Here is a 22,056-nt window from a genome sequence, read left to right as displayed (position 1 = left end):
TAGTTTTCTGAATGTTGAGTTTTAAGCCAAATTTTTCATTCTCTTTTTTTTTTTTTTTTCATTTTCCTCTTTCACTTTCATCAAGAGGCTCTTTAGTTCTTCGCTTTCTGCCATAAGGTGGTGTCATCTGTGTATCTGAGGTTGTTGATATTTCTCCTGGCAATCTTGATTCCAGCTTGTGCTTCATCCAGCCCAGCATTTCTCATGATGTACTCCGCATATAAGTTAAATAAGCAGGGTGACAATATACAGCCTTGACATACTCCTTTCCTGATTTGGAACCAGTCTGTTGTTCCATGTCCAGTTCTAACTGTTGCTTCTTGACCTGCATACAGATTTCTAAGGAGGCAGGTCAGGTGGTCTGGTATTTCCAACTCTTGAAGAATTTTCCACAGTTTGTTGTGATCCACAGAGTCAAAGGCTTTGGCATAGTCAATAAAGCAGAAGTAGATGTTTTGCTGGAACTCTCTTGCTTTTTTGATGATCCAACGGATGTTGGCAATTTGATCTCTGGTTCCCCTGCCTTTTCTAAGTCCAGCTTGAACATCTGGAAGTTCACAATTCATGCACTATTGAAGTCTGGCTTGGAGAATTTTGAGCATTACTTTACTAGTGTGTGAGATGAGTGCAGTTGAGTGGTAAGTTTGAGCATTCTTTGGCATTGCCTTTCTTTGAGATTGCCTTTCTTCTAGTCCTATGGCCACTGCTGAGTTTTCCAAATTAGTTGACATATTGACTGCAGCACTTCCACAGCATCATCTTTTAGGTTTTGAAATAGCTCAGCAGGAATTCCATCACCTCCACTAGTTTTGTGCATAATGATGCTTCCTTTTTTTTTTTTTTTTAATTTTTATTATTATTTTTTTTTTTCCAGTGGGTTTTGTCATACATTGATATGAATCAGCCATGGATTTACATGTATTCCCAATCCCGATCCCCCCTCCCACCTCCCTCTCCACCCGATTCCTCTGGGTCTTCCCAGTGCACCAGGCCGGAGCACTTGTCTCGTGCATCCCACCTGGGCTGGTGATCTGTTTCACCATAGATAGTATACATGCTGTTCTTTTGAAATATCCCACCCTCACATTCTCCCACAAAGTTCAAAAGTCTGTTCTGTATTTCTGTGTCTCTTTTTCTGTTCTGCATATAGGGTTATCGTTATCACCTTTCTAAATTCCATATACATGTGTCAGTATGCTGTAATGTTCTTTATCTTTCTGGCTTACTTCACTCTGTATAAGGGGCTCCAGCTTCATCCATCTCATTAGGACTGGTTCAAATGAATAATGATGCTTCCTAAGGCCCACTTGACTTCGAAGTCCAGGATGTCTGACTCTAGGTGAGTGATCACACCATCTTGATTATCTGGGTCACGAAGATCTTTTTGTATAGTTCTTCTGTGTATTCTTGCCACCTCTTCTTAATATCTTCTACTTCTGTTAGGTCCATACCATTTCTGTCTTTTATTGTGCCCATGTTTGCATGAAATGTTCCCTTGGTAGTTCTAATTTTCCTGAAGAGATGTCTAGTCTTTCCCATTCTGTTATTTTCCTCTATTTCTTTGCACTGGTCACTGAGGAAGGCTTTCTTATCTCTCCTTGCTATTCTTTGGAACTCTGCATTCAAATGGGGATATCTTTCCTTTTCTCCTATGCCTTTTGCTTCTCTTCTTTTCATAACTATTTGTAAGGCTTCCTCAGAAAATCATTTTGCCTTTCTTTTTCTTGGGGATGGTCTTGATCCCTGTCTCCTGTACAATGTCACAAACCTCTGTCCATAGTTCTTCAGGCACTCAGTCTATCAGATCTAATCCCTTGAATCTATTTGTCACTTCCATTGTATAATCGTAAGGGATTTGATTTAGCTCATACCTGAGTGGTCTAGTGGTTTTCCCTACTTTCTTCAATTTAAGTCTGAATTTGACAATAAGGAGTTCATGATCAGAACCACAGTCAGCTCCTGGTCTTGTTTTTGCTGACTGTATAGAGCTTGTCCGTCTTTGGCTGCAAAGAGTATAATCAATTTGATTTCAGTATTGACCATCTGGTGATGTCCATGTATAGAGTCTTCTCTTGTGTTGTTGGAAGAGGGTGTTTGCTATGATCAGTGATTACACCAGGACAAAATGTGTATCAACTTACTCACAAGAAGGTTTTACCATGCCTCTTAGTTTAGGGATGTAGGAAATTAGAAAATACAGAAAATCGTGAAACCTCTTTAGGTGATAGTTGAAGTTACTGGTGGGCCCTGCTGTCAGTGACTGCCAGGAGAAAGGAGTGCAGATTCATCACACTCTATCAAACTTTGGACATTTGCTATAGAAATATCTCAGTCAGCTCATGTCTGCAGCAGTCTTCAAGACTTCCCTACAGTTCTTTATTGTTCACTCATTCTTTGTCAGGGTGTGCCATAAAATGATGCTGGGAGTCTGGTTTCTTGCTTTGATTCACTCTTTTTCCTTGTCTAAAGCACTTCCCAGTGGGGACAATAACCTAATACACTGAGCTCAGTGTAAACAGGAAAGCTGGCAGCAATAACTGGACCAAGGGCTAACTTTGCAAAGCCAAGTTTTAATGAGTAATTTGCAAAGTAATTAATCAGGAGGCCACTGTCCTTAGAAAATGGGGTAAGTGCACACCACACTGACTTGGTGCCTTTCCTGGCTGCCTGAGGCGACAATTCTTATGGACTTCTGCCCTCCTTATGTCCAGGAAACTTCTCTTAAGTCACCTGCTGTTGCCAGGATCGAAGGGAGAAAGTTAGTGAACTCCAGAATCTGCTTCTTTAGTCTCAAAACACTGCAGATCATGAGCTGTTAAAGACCCATCAGTGGATCAGAAAATCGACTTAGTGATTCAGACTCTTAGTCCCTCAGTCATGTTGACTCTTTGTGACTCCATGGACTGTAGCCCGCTAGGCTCCTCTGTCCGTGGGATTTCCCAGACAAGAGTACTGGAGTGGGTTGCCATTTCCTTCTCCAGGGGATCTTCCTGACCCAGGAATCAAACCCGGGTCTCCTGCACTATAGGCAGATTCCTTACTGTCTCAGCCACCAGAGAAGCCCAAAATCAACTATCAAAAAAAATTAAGTGGAATAAACTAGAAACATAGGTGTGTCATATGCTATGAGGTTAAACATTTCACAAAACAAATTTTTTATACACATATAGATATGTACACCTATGTTGGTGCTGGATTATAATATATATTTCTTACTGTAGATCTTGGTTGGGAAAGCTTAAGCATCATCACACTATTTAAAACTTTTTTGAAATATGGAGATATTATTTTTCAATTACATTTTAGATAGTGATCAAGAGATAGTTTATTTCTTTATGCTTAGGAAAAATAAATTTTCTAAAAAAATAATGAATGTACTTAAAATTTCTGTAATTAGACGAAAGAAATGAATATGTTTGTATGATTCTCCCCAAAACATGACATTAAATGTAAACTCATAGCTCATGCTATTAAGTATCCTAAATATTTCAAAGCTATATTTATGATATATTTTGTATGCAAATTAATGACAAGGCAAATAATACAAATATTTAAACATTTTAAATAGCATTTCAAAATGTAGAGTCTTGACACTAAAAAGAAAAAAGTAAAATCTAATTTTTAAAAAGTACAAACAGCAAGTCTACAGGTTCTTCCAAGGAGCAGAGAAGATAATTGAGCTATTTCAAGGCTGTCATCAGTATATTTTTCAGATATTATCATAGAAATTCTATAAAGCCCTATTACTTTTATTTAGTATTTGAGTAGTTTTCTTCATCATCCACAGTGACACCTTTATTTGGTGCGGGGGGAGAAAGGGAATCATTTTGTTTTAAAGAATCATCATTTTTAGCTTTGTGCAGTGACAGTATCGTAGCCAATGAGGTTTATCCGGGGTGTAATTATTGCTAATTGAAAACTTTTCCTGATACCCCGCCATGATGGAAGATTTAATATGATTTTTATTGTTAATTTTCAAATTTATGTATTTTGTGGTCAGAATACAATTTGTATGGTGTTGACTGACATCCTTTTTCATCTAACATGCAATTAATATTTCATTAAAAAAATCATTATTTTTATGTAAAATATGTAAAACAAGAAGCAACATAGGAACATAGACTCCAGAACCAGATTGCTTGAGTTATGTGACCAAGAGCTGGTGCTTTAACCTGTCTGCTTCACTTCTTCATCCATAAATGGAGAAAAAGAGCAGTGTCTGTATTATGGAGGATTAAATGAGTTAATATTTATAAATCTGGCAAGTTAGGAAGTGCTGTTGAAGTGTTTGCTGTTTCTCATGGCACCTAGTCAACCTTTGTTTATTCAGCAAACATTCACATCACACCTAGAAGATCAAATGCTGACCTGGGGATGAAAGAGCAGCCTCCAGCATCTAAAGAGTGCAGCTGGGTAGATCAAGTTCCTGGAAAGGTAGACAGAAGACAGGACGCAAAATGCCACTTTGGTGATGGGGGAAGGGGAGCTGGGGCAGACAGTGAGTGCGAAAACTCACTTTTCTTAAACAAATACTAGTTGCCCGCAGTCTAAACAAAGTCCAGATGTTGACACTTGTTTTGGATTTTCCCCTTGACCAGGCAGCCTAATTCGTGGCTTTTCCCTTCCTTACCACCTCGCCTAAGCTTTTTGTTGCCATTTCTGTAGTCTGGCTTTTCTCTAAGCGTTCGGTCTCAATGGAGCAGTTGAAGGGCTACAGTAGGGATTCAGGACCAATGGATCACACAAGACTCCAGGCATAGGTGTGGATCTCTCAGTGCTGATCCATATGCCTGTGGTTGGTTGGCCCGTTTACCAGAGGTAGAGAGAGGGATTACTGCTTTGGTTTGCAGGCCTTCTTACCTCCCCTTCCCAAGTCAACCGCTCAACTTGCAACATGCTTCAAATATCCTCTAATCATGCTTGGTATATAGTATAAATCTTCTAAAGTACGTTTCACCTGTGAAAAATGTAATCCCTGCGTGGTTCTGATTTCCCTAATAGTTTGTCATGCTGTGTATTTACCCATAAAGTTAATATTACTGAAGGAAAATTGGGCATTTGAGTCCAGGGTTGAGAGTGAGGGAGTCATTTCAGGAACGTAGAAGTCTTATTCTTTAAGCGCTTGGTAAGCCCCAGCTGTGAGGATCCAAATATGAATCAGACACTCACCGGGCTTGAACGTGGATGGGGAAACAGATGCGATTACAAGTGTTAGGAACACTCTAGTAGAAACACAGACATGCTTCAGTGGTGGCTTAAAGCGGGGCATGGTCAGTTAACGCTTTGGTGCTGTTAGGGACCTCATGTTAGCATGTTACTACCTGTAGTACCATCACATGTTAACCAAGGACCTTCTGCAGGCGGAGCCCCACACCCAGGAGCTGGGCTGTCCACCAAGACAGGACAGCGAGAAGGTGGATCAGGAAGCCGCCCAACTCGCCACATCTAGCCCAGCCCTGTATACACATGACCGCATCTGAACTGAGGTCATGTCCCAGCCCCCAGCATATCTATACACCATTCCTGTTCCTATAGGGATGGCTTAGAAGCTATGTGCCTGTCTGTGGAGGTTGAGAATATGTTTATCTTATATAAAATATGCAGGAGGTGGTGAAGCAAGCGAATGAAAGATAAACCCCTACCCAGATGGTCAACATCACCAGCTAAGCAAAAACTCGATGCAGATGTAACCACAGAAAGTTAACAATGGTAAAGAATAGGAAGAGAAACTTTGAGAAGGTGTATGATTTTGAATAGATGATTCACAAGCAAAGAATAAATGCTTCGTTCACCTTGACCCTAAAAATGAGAAGGTCAATTGAATGCAAAAGGAGAAACATTATGATAAAGAATTCAAGTGACTGAATGAAATGAAAAATGATTTAGTAGGTGATGGAGATTCAGCGGGAAGCTCAGCCTCCCATCTGGGGGAAAAAAGGGGACATTAACCTTCTATGTGACCTTCCTGGGCTCAGTAATAATAATGTTGAAGGAGAAGTGAGGGGAGCCTTGGTGAGAAAAATCGGGAGAGTTAGTCATGCACTGAAGAGATGATTCCAGATTGGGATCAGGAAACCAAGATGATTAAATCAATGCAGAATTATTGTGTGTAACATGATCAAAGTAATGAAAAGACCCGTCTCCTCAAACTGTATTTGAGCAAGGAAATCCCAGGATGGCAGTGTCAGGGGTACATGCGGAGGACAGAAAATGGTGTCAGGAGTTCAGGAACCAAGAAATAAAACAAGAACAATAACAGCACCCCCGTAACCTGTGGCTCCTCAAGAATAAACTAAAAGGCATCACAGCACTCTTTCCAAGCCACACCAGGTATCTGTGTTTGCCCAGCCACCTGTCTCCTTAATCAGGAACTTTGCCAGATATAAAAACAAACAAGATGAAAGAAAGAACAATGCAAAACACTAAGACCCTGATGCTGGGAAAGACTCAGGGCAGGAGGAGAAGGGGCAACAGAGGATGAGATGGTTGGATGGCATCATTACCTCAGTGGACATGAGTTTGAGCAAACTCCGGGAGACAGTGAAGGTCAGGGAAGCCGGGTAGCAGAGAATTGGACATGACTGAGCGACTGAACAATAACAGAAGATTCAACTACACGAGCTTGATGATTTCAAACTTGAAGTGGAAAGAACAGCAATGTCATAAGTGAGAGAGGAAAAGGAGGTGGTTACCAGGACATGGACAGATCTTAAGAAGGGGACAGATTCCTTGAATTCTGATCTCACTGCTGTTCCCACCTGGCTTTGTGGTTCTGGCGAGGGAGTTTCCCAGTGTGTTTGTTTGTTTGCTTTTTTCCTTGCCTGTAAAATAAGAGTCTTGGAATAAATGAATTCTGAGATCCTGACTGCACTTAAAGATTTCCATAAGGATATAGAGAATATAAGGTGAATTCAGGCTTCCACTGGAGGCCTACATGCTGCCGCTGGGGCCGCCACCCTGTCTCTAGTAATCCCTGAGAAGCTCCAGCACATCTTGCGAGTACTCAACACCAACATCGATGGGCGGCGGAAAATTGCCTTTGCCTTCACTGCAATTAAGGGTATGGGGCGAAGATATGCTCATGTGGTGTTAAGGAAAGCAGACATCGACCTTGTCAAGAGGGCAGGAGAGCTCACCGAGGATAAGGTAGAACGTGTGATCACCATTATGCAGAATCCACGCCAGACAAGATCCCAGACTGGTTCTTAAATAGACAGAAGGATGTGAAGGACGGAAAAATACAGCCAGGTCCTGGCCAACGGTCTAGACAACAAACTCCGTGAAGACCTGGAACGACTGAAGAAGATTCGGGCCCACAGAGGGCTGAGCCACTTCCGGGGACTTCGCATCCGAGGCCAGCACACCAAGACCACAGGCCGCCGTGGTTGCACTGTGGGTGTGTCCAAGAAGAAATAATGTGTGGGCGTTGTGTTAATAAATAGTTTATGCAGTTATGGAAAAAATAAATAAATGAAGTGAATTCAGTTCTCATGACAAGTTCAAAGTGAATTCACTACTCAGGATGTAAGAATGAGGTTTCTATCAGTTGGTCATTTACTTATTTTCCTTATTTTTTTAGTTTGCCAACCCACTGTTGATCTATCTAGGTTCACACTCAGAAAACCTGTTCCATCCACTTCCCCAGAACCTTCCTAGAATATCACAATGTCTTCAAAGGACTTCTCTCCCAGTTTCAGTAAAAATGGGCATATTTTGCACCATTAAAGGCCATAATGTCCAAAGTTTGTCCATATTCTGCCAATTTTGGTCCTGCCGAGCTCCTTCTAGAGATGTCAGGGCCCTTGGCTTACTTGATTTTGTGGGTGGGTACTGCCTTTTGGGGAATATAATAGCCAAGGGATTTAAACCATGTCTGTTTTAAGTTGCATTGTGGGGACCTCCCTGGTGGTCCAGTGGCTAAGACTCCTTGCTCCCAGTGCAGGGGGCCTGGGCTCCATCCCGGGTCAGAGAACTAGATCCCACATTCCACACCTAAGAGTTTGCATGCTGCAGTGGAGATCGAAGATCCTGTGTGCTGCAATGAAGACTCGGTGCAGCCAGATAAATAAATAAATAATTAACAGGAAAAAAGTTCCATTGTGTTAGGGGTTAGGGGTTAGGGGGAATGGGGGAAGGTGGCCCAAAGGTACAAAGCTCCAATTATAAGATATACAAGTGCTGGGAGTGTAATGTACAGCATGGTGACTAGAGTTAACAATAGTATATTATATCCTTACTAATAGAGTAGATCTTAAATTCTCAACACAAAGGAAAAGAATGTGTAACTATGTGAAGTGACAGACGTTAACCAAACCAACTGTGGTGATCATTTTGTAATATCTACTTATATCAAATCATTCCGCTATACATGCTGCCTTGCCTAGTGTTATATGTCAGTTATGTCTCAGTAAAGCTGAGGGGAAGTCAAGTTGCACTGTGCAGTAGGATATTACTTGGTAGCTTCAGTTATAGTGCCTGCGTGGATGCTAAGTCACTTTAGTCGTGTCTGACTCTTTGCAACTGCAGCGATCATAGCCTGCCAGGCTCCTCTGTCCATGGGATTCTCCAGGTAAGAATACTGGAGTGGGTTGCCTTGCCCTCCTCCAGGGAATCTTCCCAACCCAGGGGTGAAACCTGCATCTTTTACGACTCCTCCATCTCCTGCACTGGCAGGTGGGTTCTTTACCACTCGTGCCACTTGGGGAGCCCCATCAGTTGCAGTGGTAAATGTCAAATGAAGAGTGTGAGGCACATGCTGTCTCATGCCTTCTGCAGAGTCCAGTGCCTTTTCTCTTCAGTGTAAATGGGCAGTAACACACCTAATAAAGCCAAAGGATAGAATGGTCATTTCAGCCTGCCAATTTAATGAGGCATTGCTCTGACTTTTATCCCTTGGGTGCTAATGTGATCCGAAACACTCAGGGATGTGGGACCCCTCTCTTTTTTGTAGGTTCAGAAAGAAAGACAAGTTACTTAAGAATGTTCCATGTCTTCCATGAAAATGCACCTTCAATAGGATTGAACCAGAGGCTCTGCAGGGACTTCCCTGGTAGTCCAGTGGTTAAGACTCTGCGCTCCCAATGGAGTGGGCTCTGGGTTCAATCCCTGGTCAGGGAGCTAGATCCCACGTGCCGCAGCTCAAAGTTTGCATGCTGCAGCTAAAGATCCCGTATGCCACAATTAAGACCTGGTGCAGCCAAATAAATATTTTTAAAAAAGGAAAAAGAGAGTCTTGTGGCCAGAAGGGGCGAATCAATGAGAGTGGAGTTAGAGAAAGATACTGGAAGGCAAGGGTCAGATGACAAGACTAAGCCACCCAGGGGAAAGTCCTGCTAAGTTTTAGACAATAATCTTGGTCAAGTTACACTTGAATTACCGATGAGCTGCCACATAGAAGATGCTGCAGAGATAACCAACAGTTAAGATTCCACAGGATGAAGAGATCTGGGCTGGGCAGTCAGATCAGGGACCTGCAAACATAGGGCAGATAATAGAATTTGAGGACAGGTGATCGATAAAAAGGGTAGGCAGTCGACCAACAGTAGAATCTATCTTTTAAAAAAATAACACGAGCAAGAAAAAGCAGAGTCTTCAAGGCTATGTCTACACTAAACTTGCAAGTGAGGTTGAAGGGTCCAGAGCATCTCTTACTGTTCATCACCACCCTGCAACCTGGAGCTCCCCAAGAAGTTTTTGAAACGGATGCTCCATCTGCATTCCAGGTAGGATATTGCATGGGGCGGGGAGGGGGGGGTGCTCCTTTTACTCTGTTTTGATTCTTTTATGGAATATCTGCTGTTATCAATTCTGGTACTCCGTTTGATCTTTGGGTTTAAAAATATGAACTTTTTAAAGAGTTGAAGCTTGGACATGACCTGCCTTGAAAGCTCACTTGGAAAGATTATCAGGAAATCCTGAGAAGGACAGTGTCATTAAGAAAATTCCAGGAGATGGACTTAAGGGCAAGGAAAGTCTCAGCTAGAAAAATCTACCCTTGTTGGATGAGGATAAAGGGATTCTAGAAGTGGTTAGCATTGTTTGCAAGAAGCCAAATACTGATTTTAATTGAGACCAAAAAAAGACAAAGAAAAAAATTAAAAATTCAGTAAAGCACCAGGAAAGAAAATAATGATTATCACAGAGTATATAACAAAGGTTTCTGTTAAAGGGGAGGGAAAGAAATGAGCATGTTAGGCAGGAATAGCCATTTGGTTCAAAAGAGGCTTTTATGAAAATTAGCTTGAGAAAGTGACATTCATAATTAATAACCTAAAGGCAGGAAAATGTTTCCTGCACACTCTTGCCTTTTTAATTACTCCACATCCTCTGAGATACTCCAGGGCAGTGGTGATTTTGCAACATTAGTTATCTTTTCGAGTTGAATATTATAGATGTAAATGTGTGTGCCTTACATAGTAGGGCAAGAATGTGAGTCTGTAACTTCTAGTTCAGATTTGAAAGTCTTAGCCCAGGGTTAAGCTTAGCTTAAATTCATTAATAGAATTTAATTAAATGACAGCCAACTAATTCTGTTTGAATGAAGATATGTTTTCTTTTTTCTTCTTACTCCACAACTAAGTCATTATGTAAGTTTTCAAAATTTCTACTCCAATGGCATACTAGAAAAAATTACAATGGAGGCAGAATGAAAGCTCACTTGCAATTTTAACCCCAGGATAGGCTCATTTCTCCCTTGCCAATAGAGGAAATCTACAGGGACCTTTTTGTTTCCAGATAGATGGAAAATTCCTATTTTGGGAATCCACCCCTACTATTTTAAAATAGTATTCAGCCATTACTTAATCTGAGGCCTGGCTTTTGATCCACTGCTCAGAGGATTAAGTGAAATTCTGGGTTTCAAGTGAAAGGTCAGCAGATGCTACATAGCCTGTGCGGAAAAGGCTGAGTCGCGTGGTTTGTTACTGCTCCCGCATCTGAGATTCATCTGCATGGAATTAGTCCTTTGTTTCAAGTTTCTTGTCAAAAAAAAATTTTTTTAAGTACTGTTAAACAGTTGTTTATTATGATCTTGTAAGGGGGACCCAAATTCAGTCTGATACGTTGTTTGCATTGAAGTCTCTATCTTTGCTAAGCGCAATGTAAACTGTGTCAATTCATGACCATGATGGGTGCCAGCACATAGCTCCCAGTAGCCCCATACCTTGAGCTTCAGTGCAGTCTGACTGACTGCAGATTAAGTAACAAATGGAATTGAGATGCAATGGAAACGTGAAGCTAAGTCAGATAAAGAGCACTAGCATTACCCTCGGATGTGCATCAGAGTGGAAGAGGAATCTGGGAACCCGATGGTGTGATAGCGGCGCCTGAAATGTGATGCTGTTAGCCTATGGAGAGACCTGTTCGTGTGTGTCTATAACATTCTAGTGTATGTCTGTTTAGAGAGGACCATCTGTGATATATATGCATATAAATATATGTGCACACATATATATCATAGATCATAAATATATATGTGTTAGATAATTCCTTCAAATACATATGCATATGTGTATGTGTGTGTATATATATAGGGGCTGGGGGGCGGGGAGGGACTTCCTTGGTGGTGCAGTGGTTAAGACGGTGCTTTCATTGCAGGGGATTCGAGAACTAAGATCCCACATGCCATTCTCTGTGGCCAAAAAACTAAAAGTAAAATAAATTAATAAATAAAGTCTCAATTTTTTAAAAAAGAGAGAGACGGAGATAGTTCACCCAAGCATGTGTACGAGTGAGTGTGTGTGTGTGTTCTGTGGACAGATGTATGCATGCACATGTATGTATGTACACTTATATTTAAGGATATATCACAGATGGCTAGAAATCTTTCTCAGATTGTTTCCCTGCTTTTTAAGTACCTTCCTGAGCAACAGGACAGTTGTAAATGCCTCTAGGTTAATAAAGCATTATCTATCATTTGTAAGTATGATAGATAGTTAATTCAATTTAATTCAGTTCAGGGTAGATAATATCTAAGCTTCTTGATTATAATACATTTTTGTTTTCTCTGTAACAGTTCTTCTTTCTTAAAAAATAAAGGCAATGGGAAGCTTTTCCAGTGATTTTTTTTTTTTTTTTGTATGTGAAATTAATTGTTGGCCTCAGTCCCAGGCTTTACTGTGTAGATATCATTATAGAACCCAGGTGCCAGGTGCTGTCATGACATTAGGACTAACTTTGAGATGTAATTTCCATAGGAGCCCATGGTTCAAATGTGAGGTGTCCCTAACTAAATCCAGAATTTTCAGATTACCATGGAATCCAGATTTATTTGTTGAGAAAAAACCCCTATGCTAGTGGGAACATAAGCTCTGAGATGCCAATATTCAGGTGCATGTGAGTTTTATCTTTGAGATTGTGATGGCTATTTCTGAAAATGTACCTGCTCATCAGGAAAGCCTAGAAATTTGCTTCCAACTTAAAGATATATATGATATAATATTTATTCTATATCATCATTATATGGCTTTCCCAGCTGGTACATTGGTAAAGAACCCGCCTACCAGTGCAAGAGATGCGAGTTCGATCCCCTGGAGTAAGAAATGGCAACCTGCTCCGGTATTCTCACCTGGAAAATTCCATGGGCAGAAGACCCCGGCGGACTTGTTTTCTGAGCAGCACCATGAGCTTAACAGTATGCTAAGCATTATTTTTGCAAGCAACCTGCTGATTATCAGAGTCAGCAATCCTTTTCATCCAGGCACTCCAGTGGTGCTGTAGGGCTTCAGTGTGCTGGCGCTATCCTAGAATGACAGAGACTCCTTTGCATACATTCCAAACACTCATATCCTAGTAATTTATATTCTTCCAGACTTCATGCATATCTCCAACCAGTCTCATGAGTACTGTTGCTCTCCACTTAATTTTGTGTGTTCACGGAACTTCTTACTACTCAAAGCCAGGACTCATTCAGCCAGCCTAACCAGTAGCGTCTGCCTGATAGCATTGTGGGTGAAGACTCTTACTGAACCTACGCTCTGGAAATGTTCTCACATGGCAAGCCGACAATGGCATGAATGAAAACTTTAAGGTAGAAAACCTTATAATCTATTCTGAGTGTCCGGTGGGAGGAGGCAGCTGTCAATAGGTCTTATTTTTAAAACCAAGAGCAAAGGATCACGTGTGTTTATGCTGCCAGCTTCATGTTTCAGAAAATAATTGACCTGATGGTTGAGTTCATAAAGAAATGGAATGCTTCCTTCTCAGCTTCAAATTCAGTGAGCTTTTGGGTTCTTAGTGGTAGCTACAGTATTCCTCTCTCCTGTTTAGCAAGACATAAACATTGTTCTTCTTGAAATGCATGGGAAGAGCCAGCATAGTTGCTTCCATGTGCAAGGCACTTGTCTTGCTATTTTCATCACTACTAATGTTAAATGTGATTTCTTTAAAGCCTTGCTTTCATCTGTGTTAAGTCGCTCTCAATAGTGTCCAACTCTTTGTGACCCGGTGAACTGTAGCCCACCAGACTCCTCTGTCATCCGAGATACACTGAATTCTTAGTGCTCCTATAAAATGTCAGTGAATGGAATTAAGCAGGCAATGAAGCAGAGACAGAAGCTACATTGGCATAACTACATTTTAGCCTATATGTTTTAGGGAAAAAATAACCCAAGAGATGGGAAAAGTATTTTTGAAGGCATCAAGGGATCTGTTAGCAATGAGTGCTCTGACACACCATTTTTATTACACATTTTGATCTTGGTGTTCTCCAGTATTCTTGCCTAGAGAATTCCATGGACAGAGGAGCCTGGCGGGCTACAGTTCATGGGGTCACAAAGAGTCAGACACGACTGAGCAACTAACACTCTGGGCTTCCCTGGTGGCTCAGACGGTAAAGAATCTTCCTGTAATGCAGGAGACCTGGGTTTGATCCCTGGGTTGGGACAATCCCCTGGAGAAGGGAATGACTACCCACTCCAGTATTCTGACCTGGAGAATTCCACGGACAGAGGAGCCTGGTGCGCTACAAATAAATGTGTTTGAAAGTGATAGAAGAGCCATGATTTCATGTTTTTGTGACTCCCATAGACAGAGGAGTCTGTGGGGTCATAAACAGTTGGACACTGCTGAGTATCTAACACTTTCACTTCACTAGTTTTAATACATCTTCTTTGCTAAGAAAAAGAGTGGCAATTTAAGTGGTATCTTTGCCAAAAAAGGAAGAAAAAAAACCAGTTAGAATGATTCTTATGGTCTTCGCTTGCAGTCTCTTTGTCCCATACCTGCTGGAAATTAATTGTAACAGTCCACTTATTTAATTTAATTAAATTAAAAAATTTTTAAAAAGCAATTTATCCAGTAAAATCATAAATTAATGGCTCTTTGGAAATGCTTAGTAGGCCAGCAGTCTTTAGCCTTTACAACAAGAATTGTGGAAAGGATTTACATGAATGGATTAGGTTTCATTTTAAAGTCATCTATTTTGTCATCGTCAATATCAGTACTTCCTCAAGAAGTTCATGGGGTCACAAAGAGTCCTTCAAATACTTCCTCAAGACCTATATAGGATGATCCTTCTGTAGAAATAATTTATGAGATAAAGGAGAGAGAACAAAAAAACAAGGGACTTCCCTAGTGGACCAATGTCTAAGACTCTGCCTTCCCAGTGCAGGGGGCCCAGGTTCCATCCTTGGTCAGGAAACTGATCTCACATGCTGCAACTAAAGATCCTGGGCTGTAACGAAGATTGAAGATCCTACATGCCACAGCTAAGACCCAGCACAGCCAAATAAATAAACATTTGTTTTTTTTAAATAATTAAATGACATAAACAAATACAAATAGTTTACCTTGTAAGTTACCGTAAGTACCCTAGGTAAAAGAAAATAGGAGCCAAATACTGAAGTGGTTATAAAGTTTCAAAGTAATGGTGAGGTGTGGAGAGGAATAAATGTGTTTGAAAGTAATAGAAGAGCCATGATCTCAGGTTTTCATGTGAACTGTAATTGATTTAAATAATCAGTTTTTTCCACCCTGGAATTGTTTTCTTGCTTAATAAATGGAACGCACAGTTATGCATTATAAGGAGTTGATGTTGAAATGATCATTCCCACTGGGGAGAAGAGTAGCAAGATAGTCTGTAATGGAAAAGGCATATCATGTAAGCCATATATGTCATTTTAAATTTCCAGTGGGTGCACATAAACAAGTTTAAAAAAAAAGCAAGTGAATTAATTTTAATAATACATTTTAAACCCTGTCCATCCAAAATATTATCATTTCAACATGTGTTGAATATAAAACAATTAATGGGATATGTTCCATTTTTTTCCTACTGTCTTTTGAAAGCTGGTGTGTATTTTATACTTGCAGCACATCTCAGAGTCAGACTAGCTTCATTTCCTGTGTTCAGCAGCCTCCTGTGGCTTGTGGCTGCTGCCCTGGACAGCACAGCTCTAGACCAAGGACTTACAGGGGCTAAAATGGAGCAAGAGGCCAAGGCAGTGATAAGCTGTGACTTTTCTATAATGAGCCAAACTGTTCTCAGCCCAGCTCACTCCTGTGGGCTGGCAGGTTTTCTGGTTTTTATTTCAGGGAAACCAGAAATTCAGAGTCCTGTGAGAAACGTCTGATTTTTAAATGTTGGCAACAAACTCAAAATTTTTACAACATCTTATGGGTCTAGCCCTCAGGTTGCCAGTTTGTGGCCCCTGTTCCCAGCATTTTATGTTTTAAATCAGTTTTTCTGGCTCATCCTACATGCAGTATTAGGTTTGGTTAAGGACAACAAAGGATCCTTGGTTTTCACAAATGCAAATGTGTATGAACATATTTTTAAATGTATAGATGTATCCCACATCTAGGCAGTGGTTGCCCAGCTAACTCAAGTGCCTTTAGGAAAGAAGATTTCATATATTCACAGAACCTGGAGCTGGAGAGCCTCTAGGATAAGCTCTTCATTCTTTCAGCTGACCGCACTCCTCCTTTTTAAAAAACACTCATCCTGCCTGTGTTCATTCAGCATCCCTATACTGTGTCAGGTCGCAGGCTTCTCCAGGGCAGGCAGAATCTGTCTTGCTCCTCACTGTGGCCCCAGCATCTTGTATATGGCAGGATTTGTGCAAGTGTCTACTCAATGGATGAGTAAATAGCTTAAAAACCCAAGGAGGAAATGTTGGTGAGAATGTGGAAAAATTGGAACTCTTGCACCACTGGTGGAGATGTAAAATGGTGCATCCACTTTGGAAAACAGTGCGGCAATTCCTCAAAAAATTAAAAATAAAATGTACCACATCATCCAGCAATTCCATTTCTGGATATATATATACACCCTCCAAAGTAAAAAGCGAGTTCAGAAGGAGGCACTTGTACACCCATGCTCATAGCGGCATTACTCACCCTCGGCAGTAGGCAGAAGCAACCTGACTGTCCGTCAGCGTGTGTGTTGTGTGTTCAGTCGCTAAGTCACGTCTGACTCTTTGCAACCCCATGGACTGCAGCACACCAGGCTTCCCTTGATATGAATAGATAAAATGTCATACATATGTATTAATAAAAAAAATGGCTCAATGGATATTCAGCCTTGAGAAAGAAAATCCTGTCACGTGTTATATATAACATGGGTGAAACTTGAAGACATTGTGCTAAGTGACATAAGCCAGTCACAGAAGAATAAGTACTATATGATTCCACTTATGTGAAGTATCTAGAGTGGTCAGACTCATAAACACAGAAGGTTAGAATAGTGGTTACCAGGGACCGGGAGGAGGAGGCAGTGGGGAGTTATTATTTGATGGGCACAGAGTTTCAGTTTTGCAAAATGAAAAGAGTCCTGTGGATGGATGGTGGTGATGGCTGCATGACAATGAGAATGTACTTATTACCACTGAACTGTGTGCTTAAAAATGGATAAAGCGGTAAATTTTACCTTATATATATTTTGCCACAATTAAAAACATTAAAAAAAAAAAACCAGGAAGGTTAAATGACTTATCCAAGATCACAACATACTACTCTGGAGTTTTTAACACATTGTTGATCAGAGACAAATTAATGCCACAGGCATCAGTTTCTGCAAAAATCCCCCGGTCAATAATGTGTTAGAACTATCCCAGGCTATTTGCAGTGTTTTTTTTGAGGTAGCACAAAAGTAAAAGGAAGGACTTAAAGGTGGGAACCAGGAGACTGAGATCGTGAGAAGTCCTCTGAGGTCTCGGTGCCTCATTTCCCACACGTGCCGTGCTGTGTTCCTCGAAACAACTGGCCAGTAAGGTCAAGAGGATGAAATGAAGTATGTATGAGAAAAGTATGTTTGCTGGGTTAATCCAGGCTGAATTCATGATACTCTGGGGAATGAGTGTTATTGAGATAGAAACTTCCAGGTAATGCAGGAAATACGTGAGGGCCTTGCTGAACTGCTGCCTAGTGTGATCATTCCCCAGTTCAGTTGAACGGTCGACTGAATGTAAAAGTTTGCCTCTGTCCCTGAGCGAGTTTGTTTCCCTTTATTGTTGTCATCATGATGCTGATGGTTTTATTTCAAAGTGATCTTGCGTGTATGCTGAAATGCCCTTGGAGTCAGATTCATCTTCTCTTGGTCTCAGAGTAAAGTGAGGTGGGAAGAGAATCTGACACCCCAGTAGGATATCTAGTCTCCAGACGGCAGTGCCCCACCCGGAGGAGCAGCATCTTTAGGTGACCTTGACTGGCTTGGGAACTATGTGAATGTCTCCTCTTCAAAGCAGCCAGATTTCGGCAATTAGAGGAGAAAGCATAAGTGTTTGAATATCTTCATTCTCTAGAGATTTGCTTTCTTAGGAAAGCAAACTCTCCCTCTTCTGTCACATGCTGTATTGAGTCTCATTGTTGAAGACGATATTATCTTGAAGCCGAGAAAGTAAATGAGATTCTATACTAGTTCTGCATCACAGATGGTCCGGTTTATCCACGCTTATGTTTTAAAAATGAACACAGCCACATGCCTTGTGCGTTGCTACTTACAGATCGATTCTTCCCGTTGTTGGGAGAGCTTTCAGTTACATCATACACTAAAATAAATTCAGGATGGATTAAGTGAGTTGAATGTAGCAAATAAAACCATAAAAATCAAGAAGAAAATAAAGATGGAGAGTTAGTTTGGGAAGAGGCTGTTGAGGTATAAATGCAATGAAAAATGCTGCAGAAGAAAAATTGATAAATTGATAAATTTAACTTCAAATAATCTCTACATATCAAAAATATAAAGCAACATTTTAGGAAAGATTTTGCAGTGAGTATGATCAGCAAAGGATTAATATATAAATAAATCTGTAATCAATTCTAAAAACCTTTACCACCCCTAGAAAACGATGGACACCGGACATGATTTGTTATTTAGTCACTAAGTCGTGTCCAACTCTTTGTGACCCCATGGACTATAACCCACCAGGCTCCTCTGTCCATGGGATCTCCCAGGCAAGAATAGTGGAATGGATTGCCATTTCCTTCTTCAGGGCATCTTCCTGACCAGGGATTGAACCTGTGTCTCATGCATTGGCAGGCAGATTCTTTATCACTGGGCCACCTGGGAGGCCCATAGGACATGATTAGGGACATGATTTTTCTTTACAAAAGAAGAACTGAAAGTGGCTAGTTAGTGTAAAAAAGTCATTATCTCTAGAAGTTAAAGATATGCCAACTTAAATAAGATGGAGATTATTTCTACTATTAAACTGGCAATTCCTTTTTTACAAGATAACGTTTAATACCAGCATTCATTTACTGCTGGTAGGAGTATAAATTAAAATAGCCTTTCTGGAAAGCTATTTAGCAGCAGATACTTAGACCTTTAAATGTGATCATACACTTTGACTCAGAATCTTTTCTAAGGAAATAATTAGAAATACCAGTAAAGATTTATGTGTAAGGATGTTTCCATCAGCATTATTTGTAGCAGTGAGAAATTGAAGATAAAACCCAGATGAACAATGATAGGGAATTATATGAATTATGATTCTTTGATGACAGTGTTAAAAATCAGGAGTCCAAAGAACATTTATTAAAGTGTTCAGTGTAAATTGTGCACATTTATATAATGTGTAATTCTGTGAATGTGTATAGCCATATGCCAAGATGTAACCTGGCAAATATATACAGTTCCGTTGCTCAGTTGTGCCTGACTCTTTGCAACCCCATGGACTGCAGCATGCCAGGCTTCCCTATCCATCACCAAGTCCCAGAACCTGCCCAAACTCATGTCCATTGAGTTGGTGATGCCATCCAACCATCTCATCCTCTCTCGTCCCCTTCTGCCTTCAATCTTTCCCATATATATATATGCATTGAAAAGAGATTACATGACAGACATCAAATATGTTAGAAGCAGTTAGCTCTGCATGGCCAGATTACAGATGCTTTCAGTTTTCTTTATACTTTTCTGCCTATTTCAGATTTTCTACAGTAAAAAAAAATTTTTATAAATGGGGAAAAAAGTTTTTCTAAATGGAATTGCAATGAAAACAGATTTATTGTGAAAAAGACTCTACATCTTTTCTGTAAACTTTTTCCTGGCACCATCACTCACTTCATCATTAATGACTCCACCTTTTCCCCCCAATCCATCAAATTTCCAGGTTCTATAAGTCTTCCTCCTCAATGCTTCCTAGACCTGGCCCTTCACTTCCCCTCCTACAGTCAGTCCTACTGTTTGGGTTGGGTGTGTGTGGGTGTGTGTGTGTGTGTGTGCACGCAGTAGTGTCCGACTCTTTTTGACCCCATGGACTGTAACCTGTCAGGCACCAACCCATGTCTCCTGCATTGGCAGGCAGATTCTTGACCACGTGAGCCACCTGGGAAGCGCATAGGTTGGGTTCCCTCCTCCAGGGGATCTTCCCAACCAGGGACTAAACCCGGGACTCCTGCATTGCAGGTGGATTCTTTACCTCCTGAGCTACCAGGGAAGCCCCCTCATTATTTATCACCTGGTCAGAAACTTCCATTGTCTCTCCATTGCCCTGGGGTTTGAACCCTGATTCTGAGCCCCACATCCACCACTCTTGGTGAGGTGCCCCTCATATAACGTTCACGTGATAGTCCTCAAGCTCCCTATCCCATCAACCACACTGTCCCTGTGTGTTCACATCTCTATGACGTTCCTTCCGCTGGCAATAAAGTGTTCATTCATTCATTCATTCATTCAACAGCCGTTTAGTGAGCAAATGTTCCATGCCAGGCAGTCCAGGGCACAAAAATGAATCAAACACAAGTCTCTGCCTCACTGTAGCTCAAAGTCAACTTGGGGGAGACAAATGAATAAGCAATTAGTTATGTTTTGTAAGATACGTGCTAGTTATGTTAAATAATCTCTCCAGTGATGGATCGGGATTTGAACTCAGGTTGAGTTGCCCTTGGGGCTGCCCTGGTGGCTCAGACAGTAAAGAATCTGCCTGCAACACAGGAGACCTGGGTTCAATTCCTGGGTCGGGAAGATCCCCTGGAGAAGGAAATGGCTACCCACTCCAGTATTCTTACATGGAGAATCCCATGGACAGAGGAACCTCGTGGGCTACAGTCCATGGGGTCGCAAAGAGTCATACAGGACTGATGGACTAACTACCAAGTCCAAGCTCACTCTGCTTGACGCACGAGGGGCCAGTGAATCCAAGAGACGAGGGGTTGCGGCAAGGAGGAGACTTTAATAGGGGAGTTGGCTGACCAAGAAGATGGCAGGCTAGTGCCTCAAAATAACCCTCTTACAGAGGTCTGGGTGCCAGGTTCTCTTTTACAGATCAGAGATGCGGGAGTAGGTGAGGAAACACAGTGAAAAGGCCATTTATCTTGCAAACATCTCCTAGAATGGCAAGCCTCAGGCAGAGGATGTGTTAATTTCATCCTTCCTTCCATTTGCAGGTGGACAGGGTTCTGAACAAAGGCACTTTAGTTTACAGTCAGCCAGGATTCTCTGGCTGGATTCTCTGAAGCAGGTCATTCTGTGCGATTATAATAACAAAAGCAACAAAAAGCAAGTCAAAGGAACAGTTCCAACATGGAGTCAGAATTGGCTTCTTCTCTGTAGTAGAGTCTGATATGACGGGTGCTGAGTCTGTGTTGGTGGAGGAGCAGGAGCTGAACTTCAGAATGGCCCATTTGCTGAGGGGTTGCTGCTTAAACCTCTTTGTAGCTGGAATAACAATAGTTAATAACCGATACCCTGTGCCAGGCTCTAAGTACTTGGCATACCAACTTAATTCATCCTCACAGCCACTCTATGAGGGAGGTAGAAACAACTGTATCTTTTTAGAGATAAATGGAGACACAGAAAGATTCAGTCATTTGAACAATGTCACATACTAACTCTGGCTCCAGTGTCTGAGCTCTTGACCAATGTGCTTCAGCAGTTTCTTTTGTGCGCTTGGTTGTCTGCAGTTAGATTGTAAAACATGGAAAGTCAGAGACTTTCCTAGGCACTTTTGCATCCCTAGTACGCCTCTGTGCATTGACACCAGTAAATAAGAATTGAATGGAATTGAACAAAGAGCCTTCACAGACTCCTGTGAAATATTCATACTGGTTTTGATAATTATCCAGACCTGTGTTTTGTTGGGGGCGGGGAGAATTGGAGAAAAAGAAAAGAACTGTTGATCCCTCCATTTTAACCCCACATTGAACGTCCTTCAGAAACAGATAACACGCCTGCGTTGACTGAATTCACATTACGTGGTTCCTTCAAGTCGGAAGCAATCCAGCCGTGACCTTGTTGAACTGCCCACTGGTTCAAAACTGTAACTTGACTGAAAGACACTGAGAACAGGATTCCAGAATGTGAGAGGCTCTTGCTTTTTTATACTCGCTTGTTCTAAAGCCTGTAGCTCTTTAGAGGAGATTACGAGCCCTGCTGGGTTGGACTCCAGCATAATAGAGTCCTAATATGCAAGTTTCTCGGGGATGCTGTGCAAACCAACACTTGTTTCCTGTTGGAACCCCGAGATAGGGCCCTGTGCTCAGGGAGAGTCTTGAGTTTTACATCCTGAGGGCGGGTGACTGACCTGCGTGGCCACCGTAGGAATGTCACTGGAGACAGCTGCCCATGTGCACAGAGGTTGGACCATGCTAATCCTTTCTCTCCCCTACCTCCATGCTCAC

At 41.4% G+C, this 22,056-nt stretch overlaps 1 protein-coding gene, 1 non-coding gene and 1 pseudogene across 2 annotated transcripts in view; all 3 read left to right on the top strand.

The window, feature by feature from the left end:
* Nucleotides 1-7,461, top strand: part of LOC133049328 (small ribosomal subunit protein uS13-like) — a 30,227-nt pseudogene extending 22,766 nt beyond the window's left edge.
* FRY (FRY microtubule binding protein) overlaps nucleotides 1-22,056 on the top strand; it is a 425,432-nt gene that overhangs the window by 23,360 nt on the left and 380,016 nt on the right. The window lies entirely within an intron of this gene.
* LOC133049777 (U4 spliceosomal RNA) lies at nucleotides 3,852-3,990 on the top strand. The gene has a single exon (XR_009691458.1). It is a non-coding gene; the product is annotated as a U4 spliceosomal RNA (small nuclear RNA).

The sequence above is a fragment of the Dama dama genome, chromosome 30 (genome assembly GCF_033118175.1).
Source record: "Dama dama isolate Ldn47 chromosome 30, ASM3311817v1, whole genome shotgun sequence".
In the NCBI taxonomy this organism is placed as follows: Eukaryota; Metazoa; Chordata; class Mammalia; order Artiodactyla; family Cervidae; genus Dama; species Dama dama.
Note: the sequence above shows the minus strand (reverse complement) of the source record. Positions and strands in the feature narration are given on the sequence as shown.